The sequence below is a fragment of the Sarcophilus harrisii genome, chromosome 1, assembly GCF_902635505.1.
Source record: "Sarcophilus harrisii chromosome 1, mSarHar1.11, whole genome shotgun sequence".
NCBI classification, from domain to species: domain Eukaryota; kingdom Metazoa; phylum Chordata; class Mammalia; order Dasyuromorphia; family Dasyuridae; genus Sarcophilus; species Sarcophilus harrisii.
Genome location: NC_045426.1, coordinates 263575866 through 263596845, shown reverse-complemented (window position 1 = coordinate 263596845; position 20980 = coordinate 263575866). Strand labels below are relative to the sequence as shown.

At 37.2% G+C, this 20980-nt stretch overlaps 2 protein-coding genes and 1 long non-coding RNA gene across 5 annotated transcripts in view; 1 reads left to right on the top strand and 2 right to left on the bottom strand.

Annotated features, from left to right (window-relative positions):
- Nucleotides 1-20980, bottom strand: part of C1H7orf50 (chromosome 1 C7orf50 homolog) — a 350397-nt gene that overhangs the window by 169449 nt on the left and 159968 nt on the right. The window lies entirely within an intron of this gene.
- Nucleotides 1-20980, top strand: part of GPR146 (G protein-coupled receptor 146) — an 81273-nt gene that overhangs the window by 57224 nt on the left and 3069 nt on the right. Inside the window, exon 1 of one of the 3 annotated variants that reach the window (XM_003761501.4) lies at nt 17863-18131. The exons of the other annotated variants lie outside the window; for them this stretch is intronic. The gene's annotated coding sequence lies outside the window, so the exon portion shown is untranslated. Of the gene's footprint in view, nt 1-17862; nt 18132-20980 lie in introns of those variants that run through there. 3 annotated transcript variants of the gene reach the window in all.
- LOC116419724 lies at nt 161-9763 on the bottom strand. Its single transcript, XR_004230008.1, has 2 exons — nt 8651-9763; nt 161-1273 (listed from the first exon to the last, which is right to left on the bottom strand). It is a non-coding gene; the product is annotated as an uncharacterized LOC116419724 (long non-coding RNA).

Sequence of the window (20980 nt, the reverse complement as noted above, 5' to 3'; positions counted from 1 at the left end):
TCTAAAGGTTATCAACCTTCTTTCCTCTTCGTGCCACAGTTGTTAAATGTTAACTGCTACTGTTTCTTTAGGAATTAGTATGATTATCATGAAAGGTTTCTTCTTCAAGGGTCTTTCTTGTGAGTAATTCATAGTTGATGTGTCCATCCTTTTATTATAATTTTTTAAATCCTGAATCTTAGGGAGTAACTTTGGAAGGATGATGTGGTATTTATTGGCTTCCTGAAGCAAAAAGAAAGAATTTGTTCTGAAGAGACAAGCAAATTTATTTCAAAGAAAAGTGTGGTGGTCTATAATACACAACCATCATATCATACTTGCAACAGATATTTAGTGTTTTTTACTATTGGAGAAAATGTTAAATCGGTCATCCTTCATTAACTAATTCTAATCCAGGTAATTAAATTATCAAGAGGGCAATTCATTCTGAACCTGAAGTACATCCTTAATGGAAGATACACTTATAAGAGGACTTCTCCCTACTTAAAAATTCTAAAATTGATCTTAAATGAGAAGTCCTAAATCTACCTAACAGTTGGACAGAGTGACAAAAAGCTCTCCTACCTTGTATGTGGAATTCTCTGTAAGTGTACCTTTCGTGAGGAAAAAAAATCAAAAGGAACAGAAACCAAAAAGGAAGTGAAACGACTGGTTTAATAGCTCTTACAGAACATGTAAGCCATGGATTTGAGACTACCTTTTTTAGAACTGGCATAATTCTTGATTTTAGCTGGAGACAGAGCTAAGAATTCTTGAATTTAGGACAAATTAATTTGGGAAGTAGGGTGAGAATAACAGTAGATGGACAGATTGCAGTGGATCCAGCTGTGCTGGGAAAAGGGACAGCCTATCATTTCCTTCTTCTCTAGCCCATAACTCTATTTTTTTCTTCCTTTCCAAGGGTCCACTTTTTCCAAAGGGGAATAATCTGGCAGTCCTTTAAGGAACAAGGATGGTGCTCTTCAGACCTCTTGCAGGGCAGGGGAGAAGTAAATTCCCTTTCTAGTATCAGGAAAAAATAGGCATCCCATCCTACTAATAGCTCTGAGCTTCTCAATCCATTGTCCAAATCCATTGATTTCCATTTTCATTTCCAAATCCATTTCCATGATTTCCATTTCCAAATCCAATATCCAAATGGACATTTTCTTGGAACAAAAAGTTTACATTTGTCTTTTAGCACAAAAAGTTTCCTGATGTGGTAGAAAAAAGTTCTTAGGAAGAATGTAAAAGTCATTTAGCAGTGAGTGGTAGGTCATAAGCACATCTGAAGCTATGAGAGAAGATGGTAAATTTTATCAGTTATTTATGACAGTAGGCATATGTGTTTTTAGGCTAGGATGGAAAAACTGATTAGACCTGTTTCATAATTCATGTGCAAGATACTTGCATTATACATAGGCTATATATATGTACCATGCTAGCAGCAATATGTCTTTATAACTGACAGGGGAGGGGTACAACTGTGCTAATTTTTAGTGTGTATATATCCACGTGTGTAAAACTATTCCCAAGGGGAAAAGCTAAGCACTTCTGGAAGCTGCATTTACTCTCTCAGGCCACACGAGTACCATGTGGTATATTCAAGCAGTAATTGACTAAATGGTCATTTAATTACACCATCAGACCACTAAATAGTACCCTTGCGGCCTAAGAGAGTTAATGTAGCTTCCCCAAATGTCTGACTTACCTCAAGGGAGCAATTAACTCACTGAAAGAATCTGGTCCACTCTGGATATCAGAACAGGAAAAAAAAAAAAAAAAAATATATATATATATATATATATATATATATATATATATATATATATATATATATTTAACCACTGTTTAATATGATTCTTCCCTGTTTGCTGACTCCCAGAATTCCTTGATATATTTAAGCCAGGGTTTTCACTCTGACCATTTCCTTGTCCTATTTGATCCCCCGACAAAGTCATTAGATTGCATTTGTGAAAGCTTGATCACAAGCATAGGATTATATGACTTCAATTTGGGAATAAGCCAGACAAGAAGGCAATCCAGGAGGGAGAAAGGTAGAATTTTAACTTGGAGGAGGAATCATGTTTCTTTTATCTGAATTGCCAAAATCTGGGACTGATGAAGGCAAAGTTCAGTATCAGTAGATTGAATTAGTCTGTGTTGAGGAGTCTACATGTAAAAAACAAAAACAAAACTTCAATAACAGAGAAGGGAATACAGTAAAATAAATCAAGTGTCATGTGCATTCATTTTGTATAGGAGCACCCCATTACTCCCTTTCCACCCACATATTCCAAAGTGAAAGCGTCCAAGTGTTTTCCATTTTTTAAATTAACCTAGTGAAACCCAGGGAAACAACTGTTTCTATTGGACCAAATGTGAAAAGTAAAAATAACCTTGCTAGTTTTCCTTTCCCAAGAATTATCAATTCCATATTACCTTATGTCTTTAAGATTAGACCATCACCATACCCTGCCAGAGATGGCAAACTCATGTCACAACAGCTGGGACTGAAGCTTCTAGCTATTCTCATCAGAATCCCTGTGACTTTCCTAGGAAGTCAGTCTAAGCTGGACTAAGACTGCAAACTCTCAAGAGGAGGTCTTAGAAACCAAAGAACAAAGCACCAATGGAGAAATCGGTATTTAGTAAACACTGTCCTTAGTTCCAAAGGAGTGTCCTTTGGTCAACTGGTCTAAGGCAGTCTGACTAATTGGCAAGAGAACTCCACAAACTTTGGTTACTCAAGGGTTATTTTTAAATTTGTTTCCATGGAACCACACCAGGGTAGTGTGGTTCAATAGAAACAACATGAAACTAAAACTTGCTAGACTGTGACTCTGATATAACTAGTATGATTGAGCAATAGCTTTCTTTTTCTGAGCCTCAGTTTCCTCATCTGTAAAACAGGGAGATTGGATGATAAACTCAAAGGCCTTTTCCAGCTCTAAGTTATGAGCCCACATCCCAGGTGAGTTTCAGTCTTATTTCACAGTTTGGAAATGGAAAAAGCAGAATGTCATTAAACCAAAACAATTTAGATACTTAATGAGTCATACATCATTACACTGAAGGCACTGTATACAAGATGTAAATCAGCACAAGTTAGCATTCTATATTAAGAAGCTGTATGAAAGCAACAACTTATCAGCCTTTCCAAAGAATCTGTCTTAGTGATGTATGTTAATTGAGGCTAAAGCCTCCACCCTTTATTACAAAAGTAAACAAACATGTAATGGTAACTTTTTAAATTATTCTTGCTCATTCCAAGACACTTGTTTGGAATTATTTTGGAGTTGAAGTCTATTAAATAATATTAATTCCATAAAAAGATCTGAAAAACTTAATTTGCAAAGTATTTTATTCATAATAGCTCCTTTGCTTGCCTAACACAGTACCAGGCACATAGTGTTTGGTGACTGAGTTAATCAGCAATTATTTATTAAGCACTTGCAGGATGTTAGGCACTAAGCTAAGCCATGGTTATACAAAGAAAGATTCTGTTAAATTCAGACCAAACACATTTATTAAGCATCTAGTATTTGCAAAGTACTATGAATCACAACTTCATCTTTCCCCCTAAGTGTATAAAGTTTAAGCCATCTTTAAGAGTGATTAAACTATAAACATGGTTAAATCATAAACACCAAATTACTGTGAAACTAGAAACAATATCAAACTAAATCTTACTAGACTGTCACTCGGATATAATTACTATAATTGAGCAACAGCTTTCTCTTTCTGAGCCTCAGTTTCTTCATCTATAAAACAGAGACTGGATGTGATAAACTCAAAGGCCTTTTCCAGTTCTCAATCTATGAGCATATGCTAATCACTACGAAACTAATCACAATGAAAAAAACAAACAAACCACACATTGGAATCCTAAGGTCAACTTGTTTTTTACATTTAAAACCATTCTTTGATTGAAGATAAAAAACAGGCAAGGGATTGGCTTTTAATCTTGGTCTGTTGTTTGCTCATCTCTGAATTAGATGACCTCATCTATTCCTTTTCTACATCTAAAGTCTAGGATCTAGCAAGGCAGTTACATGGTGTCCTGGGTAGACTGCTGCATCTGGAATCAGGAAGACTTGAATTCAAATTCTACCTCAGACACTGATTAGATACTTAATGTGACCCTAAACAAGTCATTTTACTGCTTTCAGCCTCAGTTTCCTCATTCTCATCAATCTCACAGGGTTGTTTTGAGAATAAAATGAGATAATTTATATAAAGGCTTCAAGAACCTTAAAGTGTTAAATAAAAGGTAGTTTTTACATATATGTGTGTATACATGAAACATGCTTCGTAATAATTTATGTGTCCTATAAATGTCCAGAGAGTTCTCTTTGGTATAGGATCATTTCTCATTTAGCCTACTGATAAAGATAAAATCATAAGGTTTCAGCAAAATTGACTGAATTATCTTTGTAGCAAGGAAGCACAAATCTCTGATTGATTCTCTATCATGCCTCCTAAGATTGAGATTCCTGAACCTTCTCAGGATGCCAAGTCTATTCTCACCCTCCTCTAACAAATGACCTTTCCTCTCATTTTACTGACAAGACTGAAGTCATCCCCATTAGCTCCTTCAGTTATCCGTCTCCATAATTGAGGACAATTGCAATAAAATGCATTATGGATCTTCAAGAAATTAGATGACCTGGGTTCACATTTTGCTTCTTTCACTTATCATTTGTGCGATGCTAGGCAAATAATAATTTAATTTCTTTGAATTCAGTTTCTCATTTGTAAAACAAAAAGTTGATCTAGATGTCTTTTAAGGTCCTTTTTAACCGTGTATCTATGCTTCTATGATCATTCTGAGAATGAGGTGATTAGAGTTCTCTTCCTTGCCAAAGCTAAACCTTTCAAGTATGCTTTGGATCCCATTCACTCCATGATGGGTTTTCATCTATCATTTTCTTCATTCACTCTCTTCAATCTCTCTCTTTCTTGCTCTAGACTCTGTTTACAAACCCTGCTTAGGTCTCAGCAGCCTTAAAAACAAAAAACTCTCTCTTCTGCCTTGCTACTTGCTCAAACTATTTGCCCCTCTTTTTTCTTATTGAAAATGACTGTACTCTCTACTTTCTACCTCAACATCTTCAATATCCATTCACCACTCAACCCCTCCAATCCAGTTCCCCCTTTACCAGCTTATGAAATTGTTCTTAAAGGGTTACCAAAACCTTTTTTATTTTAGTCAAACCTCCACAACTTTTCTCAAGACCTCCTGCAACACCTGATACTGACAGCCACACCACACCCTCTGGTATTTTCTCCTTTCACAGCTTCCAAAGAGCTTTCCTATTCCTTTTTCCTTCATGATTTAAAATTCCTCCTCCAATCTCTATGTGGGTACGTGAGGACACATTTAGATCTTTGTCCTCCACCCTACTGTGTGTTTCCTAAAAAGGTTCTCCCTTGTAGAGCTCATCATTTGATGCTTAAAACATTAGCTATCTTTGACTTTTCCATCTCCATTTCTCACATCCAAAAAAAAAAAAAAATTGTAGAGAGGAAGGAAATGCAGCAAATAAAGTGCTGGACTCAGAAAATCTGAGTTCAAATTCGGCTTCAGACACTTTATTAGCTGTGTGATCCTGGACAAGTTACTTAGGTGGTGTATGGGGTTTTGGGTGTTCAAGAGGACTACTACCTCAGGTGTGAGGGCTTGTTGAGCCCTTTTCAGGGATTTTTATCTATCTTTAGTAAGCACCTTCACCCAAATCTTACAGTGGCCATACCCCAGTAAGCAATCTCAGCAGATGGGCTAACTCAGGTTGAAAGTATCTGATAGACCTCAAACCAGTTGGTGAATTAAGAGGAATGCCAATCCCAAGCATATGTGAAGACTTTCCATGATTGAATAAGTGGATGAGAATTTGTTCCAGTGGCCATGATTGCGTTAAAACAGGTGCTATGGAGTACTTAGAGCATCCAAGATGCCAAGGTCATTCACTGTACCCCAAGCCATCATTGGTTGCCTTGACTTTTGTCCTGCCACTGGATTTTGATGACTCAGGAAGAGAAAGTGGGGCTGAAAATTTTGTGCAATTCTGCCTTGCTTAAAACCAACACATGTGTAAGTAAGGACATCACCCACGATGTCACTGGCCTTCTTCAGAAACAAAGGATCAACAACAGCTTAACCTATATTTGTCTCATTATCAACTATAAAGTGGAGATAATAATACCCCCTATCTACTAGAGTTGTGAGGATCAAATGAGATAATATTTGTAAAGTGCTTAGCATAGTGCCTAGCAAGCTCTACAAATGTTAGATATTATTTCCTATGAATTCTACACATATTCTGTCATATCTGTCTAGTCTCTCACCACTCAACTCAGACCCTTACACCTCTCATCTGTACTATTATAGTAAGATTTCTAATTGATCTGTCTTCAGTCTTTTCTCTCTCCAATTCATCCTTCATGTAGCTATCAAAGTAATTTTTTTCTATCCAACTATATCAATGCTTTATTCAACAGCCTTCAAGGGTTCTACATTGCTTGTAGAGAACAAAATAAAACCTTTTAGCTTGGCATTTAAGGCTATCCATAATCTGTCATTAATTTACCTTTTCAGATTTATTTCAAAAATACTTTACTTTCTATCAAGCATATTATATTGTTGCTAAGCAGAACTTGTTTTTGAGTTTCTGCACATTTGCCTAGGTCAATGTTCTATGCCTGAAAAGTTCTCCTTCCTCATTTCTGACAACTGAAATCCTCTTCCTTCAAAGTCATACCAAAGAGCTACCTCTTACACAAAGGCTTCCCTTATTCCCCAAGCTGATCTCTCCATTCTCAAATTTTTCTACACTATTTTTAATGGATCTCTCCTTCAATCTTCAACATATTCTATTCTACCTAGTACAATACTGATGTGTGTAATGAAAGCTCTCATTTATATAGCATTTTATACAGTGTTTTGAGTGACTTTCCCCTCCCCCCTTAGAATTTAAGCTTCTTCAGGGTAGGGACCTTGTCATATGACATTCCTAAATTCTCACAGGATAATAATGCCTTGCCCAAGGGTACTCCCTAATAAAAGTTGGCTGAATTAACAACTGCAGATTGAGACCTAAATCCAGGATCCTAGCCACTATTTAGCCCATCTATGAAGAAAGAATTCATGGTATTTTTTGAGTTGCTCACACAATTGGTGGATTTCAAGCCATTTCCATTATATATTCCTTTTTTGATCCTTGGATTTTATCATAGTTTATTTGGTTGTCTGTAGTCATTATTCTCAGGGAAGTTCTTTATCAGATCTGATTTTTCCTGAATTTGATTTACCAGAACATATATTATCAACCCTGCTATACTTAGGAAATAATAAATTTAAATAAATGGTTCTATCCTTACTCAAGTAATAAACTAGAATATCTGAACTAATGCATACAGCTTAAGACTGTTTAGTTCTACAAGTTGGAGACTTCATAGGTAAATAATGTACATCATCATGGGGAGAGAATTCTATTAATCTGGAGCTAAATTTCAGGTATTATATGCGGTTCTGAAATGTCACTTATATTTTTGAGGTTCATTTTCAAAGACACATAACAAATAAGATTTCGAGACTCTAGAGTGTTTTTTTCTTCTCACAATTTCAGTTTTCTTCAAAAGCAATGAATATATGCTAAAGAAACAAACACATGTATTCTAACTTTAAACTAGAAAAAAAATATATATATACATATAAACCTTCACTTTCTCTATTAAAACACTAGCCTGTAACACAAATATTCTAAAGGATAGGAAAGCTATTGAAAACTCTTTAAGTATCACAAGAAGGGCTTAATGTTACTAATAGAATATAAACTTTGGTACATATTACTATTAACATTCACTCTCTCCTGGTTACTTCACTGCTGTTTCTTCTCTTGCCCACCCTCCCCCCTCTCAAATTAAACTGAATGTTTATACTTTGCCTTTAACTTGTGCTCATGCTGCTTCATCAACCCATTTTTCTCCTTCATGAGTTTTCTCATTTGTTTCAGATAATCATAAAAGTTAAATGGACCAAACTTCCTTCTATCATATGATAATCAAAAGTTAAAAAAAAAAAAGTTTTGAAATAAAGTATAGGGATTCTTATCTAGACTTTAAAAATATGTGATATGATAGCGTAAGGGGCTCTTTGTAAATTCTATTTGGGACTAAATTCTACAGAAAAACCACATGGCATGTACCTTCAACCACAAACAACACCATGAAAGTAAAGCTTTGCTCAGAAATGCCTTGAGATATAAAAATAGAAGGTAGAGCAGAGATCAAGCCAACATCCTTTTTGTATCCTGTGTTATTACATAGTACATGGCTTCTGTTATAACCCAGAAAGTCTTTAAGCAGATAGATCAGCAGATAGTTGTTTTCCAACTATATTTCCAACTATTATCAAGACAGTTCTTAAAAAACAGGCTTCTCCCCCCCCCCCCCCCCCCCCCCCCCCCCCCCCCCCCCCCCCCCCCCCCCCCCCCCCCCCCCCCCCCCCCCCCTTTTTACTGCCTTTTAGCATGGAAAAAAACTGCCTGGGACAGTGACAGCCATTATCCCACTAAATTGAGCAGGCAGTAGAAACTCTCATTTTTGCCACAGGGCCTTCCTGATCATCATGGGGGAAAGGGTGACTTCATTAATGACATCATCTTTTCACCTGCCACCAAGTGTTAAAAGTCTGCTTTCACACTCTCTGACCCAACCATACCATAACAGGACTCCCTCAGATCAGTGAGCAAAGACATGGTTCTGTTTGTGTTGCTGGTTTGCCTGGAAACCTTTATTCTGCTGCTGATCATTCCTAGAGCGTAGTTACCATCTAGCCCTCTAATTCTGAGCCTACTTCACCATGGGAGATTCTGCTACAGACTGTGAAATGTATAGCTGCTGAGTCACTGGGTCAGCCCTCACTTATTTTATTGATAGGAAATTGCATAGGGCTGGATGGTGGCTTCCAGGAAAACCACTATTTCTGTTGGCAGGGATTGGTGCCTTTTAAGGTTGATGCCAAAGTTCAGAGGGACTTCTGCCCTAAGAATCTAAGCAGTGGTCAATACCAGAAGTAAAATCTCACTGTTTTTTTTTTCCCCCTTAAGAACTATTGTTTCTTAAGGATGAAGACTGGTACTATTTCATTGTGTGAAAATTGGGGTGTCACAAACCAAATTATGATCTAAATACTCTGAGATCACCTTTATGTCTTAATATTAATCCATAATCCTGAGAAATGGGGCCTTAATGTTTTATACCCCTAGAGCACAGAACAAATGATCATGAAGGAAGCAAAAGTTTAGAAGGGAAACTAAAAACATTATTCAGAAGAGTGGAGCAGGGCAACTCATTTTATGCAAAACTGGCTCTTCTCTCACTTTTTCTAAGCTACAAAAGAATACTCATTCATTCTGGAAGGAGCTGTTCCTGGTCTAGTAACGATGTCCTTATTCAAAGCCACGGCCAAATCAGCGTAATTGTAGGGAATTCTTGATCACTAGTTCATAATGTAGATAAAGCAAAAACAATTCAAACAAATAAACTCACCTGGATTCAACTCCTGCTTCTGACATACTGACCTTGGGGAAAAGTCACTTGAAGTAACTAAGACTTTTTGGATTTGGATGCTGACCCCCATAAATAAAGGGAGTTCCTGTATGCCAATGAAACCATAGATCCAGCCTCATCTCTGTTCTTGGCTCAAGAATTAATTGAATTCAATTAACATTTATTAAGTCCCTACCATGTGCCAGGCACTCTGGTACAGAGGATGCAGAAAGAGGCAAAAGGCAGACATTGCTCTTAAAGCGCTTACAATCTAATGGGGGAGACAATAGACAAAAAAAGGGATGCATAGGGAATAATTAAAAGAGGGAAAGTCCTGAAACCAAGGCTTTCTATAGGCTTTCTTATACTTGGGACTTTGGATTTGGTGACAAATTATCAAATGCTTCATAGAAGAAGCTGACTGAAAAACCAGTGACTTCTCTTTAGAAATGGAACTGGGTTCCACAAATGGGCATGTAAACCAGAAGACTTTACAATGAGTATTCAATGAGGTAAACAAATTAAAAATAATAACACCTTATCCTTCCTTGTAGCCTATCATCCAAGGAGCTAAAAGTACCCACTAAACATTAATTAGGTATCACTCCACCCTTGTGGAGGCAGCTGGCTTATTATTATACTTATTTTACAGGGAGGCAGAAAGAGGTTGAGTGATTTGCCTAAGGTCACCCTACAAGTCAGTGGCAAAGCCCAGATTAGAATGCCAGTGTTCCATATTGGCTGGTTCTGAAGGTACCACAAATATGGCAGTCATGCGGTTCTTGATAGGTCTCACTATTCTATGACACTTGGCCTAGTTCTAAAATGCTTCATATTCATCCTTTAAGTAACTCAAAGTACTAAAGTTATTGGGCACAGCTTAGGTAGCCCAGTGGTTAGAAAGCTAGGCCTAGAGTTAGGAAGATTCATCTTCCTGAGTTCAAATCTGAGCAATTTTACCGTCTATCTCAGTTTCCTCATCTGTAAAATGAGCTGGAGAGGAAATGGCAAACTATTCCAGTATCTTTGCCAACAAAGACCCAAATGGGGTCATAAAGCATTGGACATAATTGAAATGATTGAACAACTTTCTGGGATCCCTGGACCCTCTTCTTGCCTACATGATCACAACTTCCCCTTTGTCTCTCCAAACTTCTCCTTCTCTCTCTCTCCCTTCCCCCCTCTCTCTAAACTTCCCTCTCCTCCCCCCCACTCCTCCTCGCACACAGAGCATCAGCTGTACAGACTGAACTGGTTCCTATTAAAAATTCAGATTCTGACCCATACCTTCACACAGGTCAACCCTTATCCCCAGGCTGCTCTCAATAGTCAAAGCTTTCTCTAGCCTGCTGCTTAAGCAGCTGCTAAAGGGAGTGACCAATAGACCATTAGCAGCTGCTTAAATAGCAGGGTATAGGGAGGAAAGTTGTCTATTGAAAGCCAAGGTGGAGAGAATTCAGCTGACTATATACCTAGGATAGATATATGGATAGATAGATAAACAGATAAACAGACAGACAATGTGTGTGCACTCTGTATACCAGTATAATGTGTTTATATAGCTATCTCTGTCTACCTATCTCAAATTCAATCTGAGTGCATTTTCAAAATTAACTTTAAAAAGATAAAACATACACAGAAATTTGAGAAATTTCCTTAAAGGAACTTCGTGGGTCCAGGTTAAAAAAAAATCATACGATTAGAGACAGAAAAGTTACACACACACAGAGACACAGAGACACACACACACACACACCCCAGACTGAACCTGTGGTTTTAATAGTATATCTAATTCTCAGATGAGAAAATTCCCTATGGTGGTATAAATCTGTCATATATATATAGTCTCGGAGAGTTACCTTTACCCTAAGATCTAGGTTCTAGAGCACTGAGAAGGAAAGGGCCTTACTAAATGACATATTTTGTATCTATAAGATGCAGGCCTTGAACTCAAGGCTTCCTCGCTTTGAGACTGGATCTTCCTCTATCACTGGCAGGCTGACTCTTGTAATACAGGGATAATTCTCTCATTTTTTCAGAGGAAGAAACAGGCCTGGAAAAAGATGACAGCCTGGGTCACAAAGGTAGCAAATGCTAAAAACAGGTCCAGATGTTTTTCTGGTGTTTTTTACCACTAGGTTACCTGGCCTCCCCTGTCATTACTTTTGCTGTTAGCATTATAATGGCATTAATAACAGCCAATATTTATATACTACTTTAAGACTTGTAAAGAGATTTAGATATTATATGTAGATATAGTGAGAGAAAAGGAGAAGGGAGCATATGTATATACTCTAATTTGATCCATGTAACAACCTTATGAAGTAGATGCTATCATTATCCCCATTTTACAGGTGAGGAAACCAAGAAAGAGAGATTATGTGATTTGCCTAATGTCATACAGGCTCTCTGTCCTTGATTTGGGAGCATCATTTTATCAATTTTTTTTAAAAGATCAACTTCTTTACCAAAATAATCTCTCACACTGATTTCTCATATATCCCTCTTTATATCTTTAATAGGTTCTCTACTCTTTATTTCCTATGCCCTTCATCCTTTTTGTATGTTCTCCCATAATAGTCCTAGATGGCTACAAGAACTTTCTCCTAAAAATTTTTCCAATGCCTCAGGCTCCAAGAGACAAAGTCAACTTACATTTTGCGTGATTTCACTGATCAAATATTACATCTAATTCTGTAACCTACACAGCTCCTGAAATATCATTAGGACTTGGTAAATATGATTACTGCAATTACTAACACCACCACCACCATCACCATCTCATGTCAGATCTCCATGTCTGGGTTTCTGGTTTCATCTTCATGCTCTGTATCTTAATTAGCATTTTCAAATATTAGTCATCCTGGAGGACCTTCCTTATCATTGGATCACAGACTTACAGCTATAAAGGACCTTGGAGGTCATCTCTCCCAACCCTCTTATTTCACAAATGAGGAAATTGAGGTCCAGAAATGCTAAATTACTTGTTCAAATCATTACACATTCAGTAATTCCCAGAGCTGGGGTTCAAACCCAAATCACTCAATTCTTTTTAAAGGTCATGAGGTGCTGCCAAATAGTCATTCCCTACCACATTTTCTGAAGCAGGGACATAGTAAGATTTAAAGGATTTGGGGATGGTGTGTGTGTTTGTGTGTGAGATAAATTATGTCATCATGTTGTACATGACGCTGCATTTCTGGGGTAACATGAGTAACTTTCAAATTAGAAGCAAAGGAACATTTTATTGTGTGTTAACATAGTAGATATTGGCTCCATGTTAAATGCAGTCCACAAATCAAAAAAGAAATTATCCTCAGTCCTTGAATAGAGAAACAATCTGGTGAGATTGACTAATTCCAGATTATTAGCTCAGGCCAGGGTTGAAGGGAAACAAGAGTTGGACATGAATGCATGTATGCCTACAAGCATTTGATTGGATGTTCTTCTAGATACCTGAATAATGGCACGTGGACAGTTTTTTTTCAAATTTGACAGTGGGCTGCTCTTCCATTCCTCTTCTGTGGGACAGGTGCTAAATCCCCTTTCTCAAATTAACTAATGAGAGACATCTTCAGATACAAAGAGAAAACATTTATTTAATCCCTGCAGGGAGAGAGGCCCAGACACACATCTGGGAGCCATGTGCTCCTAAATCTGGCCAGCGGGAAGTAGGATGCCTAGTTAAATAGGAAAAGTTCCAAGCCTTTTAATTGGATAGACTAAAAGGACGTAACCATCCTTGACCAATGTTGTCTGCTTCCTATGGGTCACGTCACTTCCTGTGGGTCTGGCTGTTAGAGACCACATGGCTCCCTGCAACCCAGGGTTCAAGACTGGGAATAGGAATTATGTGATTTAGTCTCAATACTGAGAAAGCTTCATCCAATCAGTCCCATTCACTCCCATGAATACTTGGGCCTCCTATAGTCCTTCGCAGTCCATAAAGTTGAAATGAATGCTAGGGAAAAGGAAAGGGTTAGCAGAAAAGTCTGACACAAATTTGGAATGAGGAGAAGAGGATGAAGGAATAGGATGAGTAAGGGCACATTTAAATAATGCTGCTTCCTGATCTGTGCATCTAGCTGCCAGACAGTGGACTTTTCCCCTGCTGGGAATGTCTCCTATTGTGACAAAGCCTACATGCTAGAGTAGCAGTGTGATATGGTAGCTAGAGGACTGGCTTTGAGGTCAGGAAGACTTGAATTTAAATCCTGACTTAGACACTTACTAATGTCTAACTAACCTCTCAGTCTCAGATTGCTTATCTGTAAAAAAGGGGATAATACCAATGTCTGGTATTATATCATGATCAAGTGAGTCAGTATAGGTAAAGCTCTTCCCAGACCTATAAGCATTATATAAATGCCAGTAATCATTTTTATGTTAGGAAAGCCTAGGGGGTTTTTTGGTCCTGATAAGAAGTTTCATTCTGTGCTGGGTACTTCCAGATATTTATCCTCATGTAGCCATGTAGCCAAGGGGGAAGCAAAGGGTTTCAGCTTCTTCTTCAGTGAGGGCCTCTCTTTTCTCTCCAGTTCATGTCTCTGTGAAGTGCGCCACAGCCTTGAGAGAGAACAACAAGCCTGCTCAAAACTCAGCTCAGGTGTCCCTTCCTCAAAGCCTTTCCTGGTCCACCTAAGGGTTAGTGCTTTCTTATCTATGCATGTGATGCATTTGCTACAAAATGGAAGCTTCTGGAGGTTGTGTCTTTATAGCCCTGCTTGCTAGCAGAGTTTCTTTCATATAGCAGAAATATGATAAACATCTGTTGGATAGAATTGAATTGGAGATTCTATCAACACAAGTAATTTATCTATCTCCAAGTTCCTTTTTCTACCTTACAAAAGTGAGCAAGACAAAGAAAGAAATCAAAATGCATAGGAATGGGAACTTTTGGAATGCAAATGATTACTCTAAGATATCTCATTCTGTTATTCATTTGTTTGGTGTTAACCCACTAAGATTAGGTGATTATTTCGTAAGAACATATCAGTGGGTTGCCAGGTCACCTGTGCTAATCTTCCATCAAATCAAGAGAGCAGATGGCTCCTGTTTCACTGGTTCAAGTTCAGGCATCTTGCCTGGTCAAACCAGATGTTGGCCCTATCATTGATGTCAAAATAACAGGTTTGGGGAACACATTCTGGAGATTAGATCTAACCTCTTGAAAAAGGCAGAATTTTTTCCATGACTAAAGCCAGTAATATCCTAGTTTTAATCTAAAGAATTCCTGCATTATAATGGAAGTGACTCATCTACCCACAGTAGGAAATTTAATTCTCTAATCACTCTTGTGTTTAAGATGGGAGAAAACATTTCTTTAGATGTTATGTTTGTATTCTGGCATTACTCTAATTCCATATGCCATCTCACTATACAGAACCCAACTAGCCTGGAGAGAGCCTTTTATTCAGTGTCCCACCTCACACAGACTCATATCCAATCCCAGTGCAGTTCCTTGAGCTTAACTTGAGTGGGATGACCATATTCTTTTGGTAGATAATACTAATGCTTTATAGGAATGCGATTGTCTTTTTTTCCAGTTTTGACAACATTATCAATTGATATTGCATTCACCTAGGTATTATGGAATATTAATTTGTTTGGAAACTTCAAGCATCTTTTTCTTAAATGTTTACTTAAAATTTTATTTTAAAAATAAATTAAAATGTTTGTATAAATGTACTTCCCCTCAAAAAAAAAAGTTTAATTCATACATTTTGTTTTGACACTATAATCACTTCCCATTAATACCTTTCTTTACTTATCCAACTCCCTCCCATAAGAGTAGTAAACAATGCTACTGTGACCATGCTTATATGTATATGTCTATATTAATGCATACATGCCACACAAATATATATGCACGTATATATGAATGTATTCTCTAACATGTGTGTAATATATTTACATATAATATACCGTGTGTGTAATATATTTTTTCTGTATACACATGTAATACATATACATATCCAACACACATGCACACATATAATCTGTACCCACAGTCTACTACCTGTTCACAAAAAAGATCTAAATTTGTCTTTTAGTGCTGTCTTCATTAATGATATTACTGTTAATCATTCTCCTGGGTGTGCTTTCTTCATAGAGTGTGTTTTTATTAATTAAACTGACATTACTGCAACAGTGCTCCTTGAGGAATCTATGCTAGAAAGCAAAAGAAAACTTTTTTTTTTTTTTTTTTGGACATTTAAGACCCTTGCTTCTTGACTTTCTCTGAAATAAACATGGAAGCTTTGAAAAGGGCAGAGCATGGAAGTGAACTCCTCTCATGTGTTTTGGCCACTGTCACTTTTCTTCCACTCCTATTCTTTCCTTTCTCCTTTATTTACACATTATATCCTCTGACACAGGGACATATTTCTTCTTAATGATCACTTGGTTACTCTACAGAATAATGCCAGTGAATCAAGGCTTTCAAACCAAAGACACCTTTCTCCCCACCACCACCCCCCACATGCATCATGAAGACATAAAAAATATATGATGGACAGCTTTTCTTCCAAACCTCAGAACTGACTGGCGAGATCATGGGCCTTCAGGAAAGGGCCACAGACTAAAGTTCGTTTTTTTAATCACAAATAGCTTGCAATGTTCCTGAAATTCCTGGAAGTATTCCAAATGAAAATAATACAATACACACTTAAGTGCCTTACTATGTGAGGTGCTAGGGAATACAAAAAGTTGGAATATGGCAAGGTCACTGCTTCACAGAAGTGTCAGTCTAGTAGTGGAAAAAGAAATCTGTGGTACACAACATTATATAATGTATTAAGAGATTTATTTTTTACATGCCTGGTAGCATTCCAGATATTGATAAACAAGGAAAATCAAGACATCTTCAGCTTCCAAAAGTTGTAAAATATCCATACATATAGATAACAGTCATATATGGTTTGGAAGTTTGCAGTGCTTTTTACAAACATTATCTCATGACAGTACTATGATGTACATAATGCATATGGTCAAACAACTGGGAAGTACCAAAAGCAGTATTTGGATTTAATTTGCTCCTGACTTTATAAGTCTTACACAATTTTCAAGCCATCTTTGCTTAACTTAAATTTATTAAAAGATAAATACTAATATAGTTATTTATCAATACAGTTCTGGTACAGATTTTTCATGGCTGATTTGAAATCTACATCCCTGTCCTATAAGCCATGGTAGGCAACTGAATAATAAAATAACCACAAACATCATCAAAATTCAACTTCTTGTTTGGAAATGGTTTTTTTAGTTCCCCAAATAATTAGAACAAATACATTATGTGCCCTTAAAAATGATGTTAAAATGAAGAGAGCCAGTAGCCATGACATCATATGAATAAGGAAAGAAAACCGTGACCAGATTTTATTTCACGTGATAATTTCCCTCCAATTAAGTTGTTCTTGGAAAAAGATAGAACAATTCTGTTCTTGTAATTCCTTCTGCTCTACTTCCCTGGGAGCCATATATTAACAATCTAAGCAGCTTTTATCTAAAGGAGACTGACTAAAGAGGACAGGCACTAAAAAAAGACATCTGCCAAATCACCATTCAGCAAGTTTGATAAGTTATATAGCATTAACACTAAAAGGATGAGGGCAGATTACCTACAGTTTAGTTTGCATTAGTACCACGTACATACACCCCAAAGCTACTTAACTGTTTTCTGATTTCACTTCTGATTCTAAGCTTCCTACAGTCAGTCCCTTTTATCCACCTTGTGACTGGAGCCACTGGTTTGGAACAAACACGTTTGTCACAGAATTGAGACTTAAAGGGACCATGAAGAGTCTTTAGTTTAGCACCCTCATTTTACAGTTGAAGACCTTGAGGCCCTGGAAAGTTAAAAGACTTAAGCAAAGTCACACAGCTAGGAGTCAGGACCCAAAATTTGAATCCAGATCCTCTCAGGGACAGTTTGTGCTAGCTCGCTATCAGACTTTTCCTCTGTGACAACTTCACAATGAAACCCAGTTAACCTGTCCATTCAGTTTATCTCCTCAAAATCAAAAATTCCACTCTCAAACATGCTTCCTATCACTCTGAACTATTAGGAAACCATGACTATAAGATTCTTCCCAAGTCCTTCTGCCAAGTCAATGAAAAATGGTCAAGCCTTTTCCCCTTTGCGACTGAGCAGCAACTCCCACATGGAAGGAGAGAAACAGTTGGCTGAACCCTAAAGCCAACCTCAGTCCTCTAGGAAGCCCTAAGTCTAACGAATCGAAAGCAAGAGGATTTGGCTATGTTTAATTGTACAATCCACTCTCTTCACAAGCAGCACAACCTCTCATTTGTTGCAACTGGCTGTAAACAGAGAGAGGGAGGGGCCATTGATGCCTGCCAAATGAAGCAGAAACTTTGTGAGTAATTTACTAGAGGAAAAACAAACTCTGTCTCTCTCTCTCTCTCACACACACACACACACACACACACACGAAACATCATGCTGCATGTCCACTGCTGATAGGGAGGCAGTAGGGTTTCCTTCCAGAGGAAAAACACAGAGCAGATCTTTTCTGTCAGCTTCCTCCTTCTGACTGATTCCGGACTAAATGGTACAGAGGAATGTATGGCGTGAACTGAAGGTAAGAGTTTCTCCGTGGGGCTATGAGAGTGCAGATGTACAAAAAGCTGCCCTGGGTGATGAGAAGGAAAATTGACATGAGTGTTGCAAAGCAGACACTCTCCAAAACTAAGTGATTCTGACTAAAATGTGTGTTTCTGATGTAGTCAAACTGAAGGGGAGTCCAAATATCAGGAGAGCAGGGAATGGCAGGAAGGAACTGGGGTCAGGGAGTGAGGAGGGAAGAAGGGGAAGCAAATGAAATACAATTTTTCACAAAAAGGGTATGTGTCTTATTCAGGGTATGTGTCTCATGCAGCTGCTAAGACAAATGATTCTATTTCAACAATTTAAAAAATGTACATGATACACATTGCTTCCCATCCCTGTAAGTCAGACCATGTAGCTTTTGATCATGCCTAAAAGCACTTTCTCTGCAGGTTTGTATCTAATTCTCATCTTTTTGTTTCATATATGGTATGTAAAGGACTCAAAAATTAGTACATATAAACAGGTGTTCATAAAAATGTTGAGTTTGCACAAGGAAGTCGTCATACTGTAATTTGATGATGGTAGCTGAACAGAACCTCACAGAACAATAAGTTTCAATTTTGGAAACAATCATACACAATGGAATGAAAACCGCATCATTTCGTGAACAAAGAGACCTATCAAGGGCTGATAATATTCTGCTAGGAAAAAAAGGGTAAAAGAATAATGTAAAAGCTTTGCAAAGTTAAATCATTTAAAAAGTACAGCAAACACTTGTACTTTCTACTTCCACTAGTTTTCACAGTCAGATACATTTTTTTAGGGAAGGGGGACATATCCTTTCTGTAAGGGGAAGGAGAAACTTTAAAAATTCAAAGAGGAAACGACAATTTTAAAGACAGCATTTAAACTGCATATTAGGACTGTAGTCATCTGGCATGTTGAACTGGAATGGGCTGGAGGTGGAAAAAGAGGAAGAAGAGAGGGGAAGGAAATGCACAGGAAGTTAGCTAAAAGACCTTGGAGGGGGAGGGTTAGGAAAATCACAATTAAGATAACCAAGCTTTCTTTCAATGAGTGCTACAAGAGAGTTCTAGGAAAAGAGCAAGACTAAGGAACTAAAAAATCAGCTATTTTACTTTATGGATTTGAATAACATTTTTATTCCTAATAGTAGATATTTCTTTTTAAGTGATGTGAGAGATGCATGCATGTTGCTCAAGCAGAGAAACAATATACCATTAAGATAGAGTAGAGGTTAAATTTTATGCATACTTTATTACACAAATTGAAATCAATCTGATTTATTCACTGTCTCATGTTATTGAGTGTCAATCTCTGGGTTACAAAACATTATTGCATATTTCACTTTTCCATCTGTTACCTCCCAGTACAGCTTACTTAAAGCACTTTAATACCTTAGTGTAAAATTTTAGGTTTTGTTTTTTTTAATTCTCTTAGCTAGCTGAAGACATTTGTTTAAATTCTGTCTTTGACACTTAACTGCTATATGATCATGGACATGTAAGCCACTTAGCCTCAAGAAACTATTTTAGGTTAATTTAATTTATAGAAGGGTTGGTATCTACAAAAGAATACTCACCACTCAATTGTTTTTATTTGTGTTATACATCAATTTTGTATTGAAGTAATCATGCTAATATTGGTAGTTTTGCTTGCTTGGTGTTGGCAAATTGAATTTTGTTTTATACTTGTTTTGACTGAGAAACCAAAAAGAGATAAAGGAGTTAACTTTCTATCTTGAAAGCACAAAGTTTAAGGTCACAGATTCATTTTAAATGTGTTCAGAGAGGTTATGGGATTTATCTGAAGACCTAAAGGTTGCCAAAAGAAGAGCTGACAGTTCAATTTGGGTCCTCTAACATCAACCCCACTATTTTTCCCATTACAGATACCATAAAATACACTGAGACTATGATTCTTCCAAAGAGTCTGAACAATTTTGAAGTCCACGCTATTTTGGGAAATGAGATTTCTACATGTAATGGTTCCAGAGACTATATTTCTGCTTTTAAGCACTTATGTGCTTCCAAAAAACATATACTTGCTGGAAGGGCGATAAAATTTTGTGTCATATAAAGCAAGAATCCCCCAACTAGGTCATTCATGATTTTGAAACTTTGCCTGGCAAATCTCTGAGGCAGAATGATGTTGATTTGGCCTCATTGGACAAGGTTCACAGGGATTCTCAAAAGAAAAATCTACTCTCCATACCTGTAAGAAAATCACTTATAGAACCATACACCCCTTTCCCTAATCCCTATCCCAACTAGCAGTGATTATAAGAAATAAATCATAAGTAGCTTAAAAGTTAGAGACTGTTATATATCACTAACACTATATAGTTTAGCATTTATATCAATGATTAGGCATCAAATTATAGTCATCAGATCAGTAGATACATAGTTGGGATAGCTGACACAATGAATGTCAGTGTAAGGAACCACAAGAACAGATTAGAGCAATAGGCTGAATCTAACAAGTTGAAATTCAATAGCAATAAATGAAGTCTTACACTTGTATTTGAAAAACAACTTCATAAGAATAAAAAGGGGAAAGACATAATTAGGCAGCAGTTGTTCTGAAGAAGCCATGGGGATTTTAGTGGACTGTAAACAAAATGATCATCAGTGTGATATAGCAGCCCCCCTTTGGCTGCATTAAGGAGGACATGGACAAGGAGGACTATTCATAGCCACACTGTACACTGCTACCATCAGACCTCATGTGGAATACACTGTGCTTAGTTCTGAGTACGATGGTTTAAGAAAGATACCAGTAAGCTAGAGTGTTCAGAAGAGAACAACCAAGATGGTGATTAGCATCATAAAAAGGATTTGGGGATGTTTGCCTGAAGAA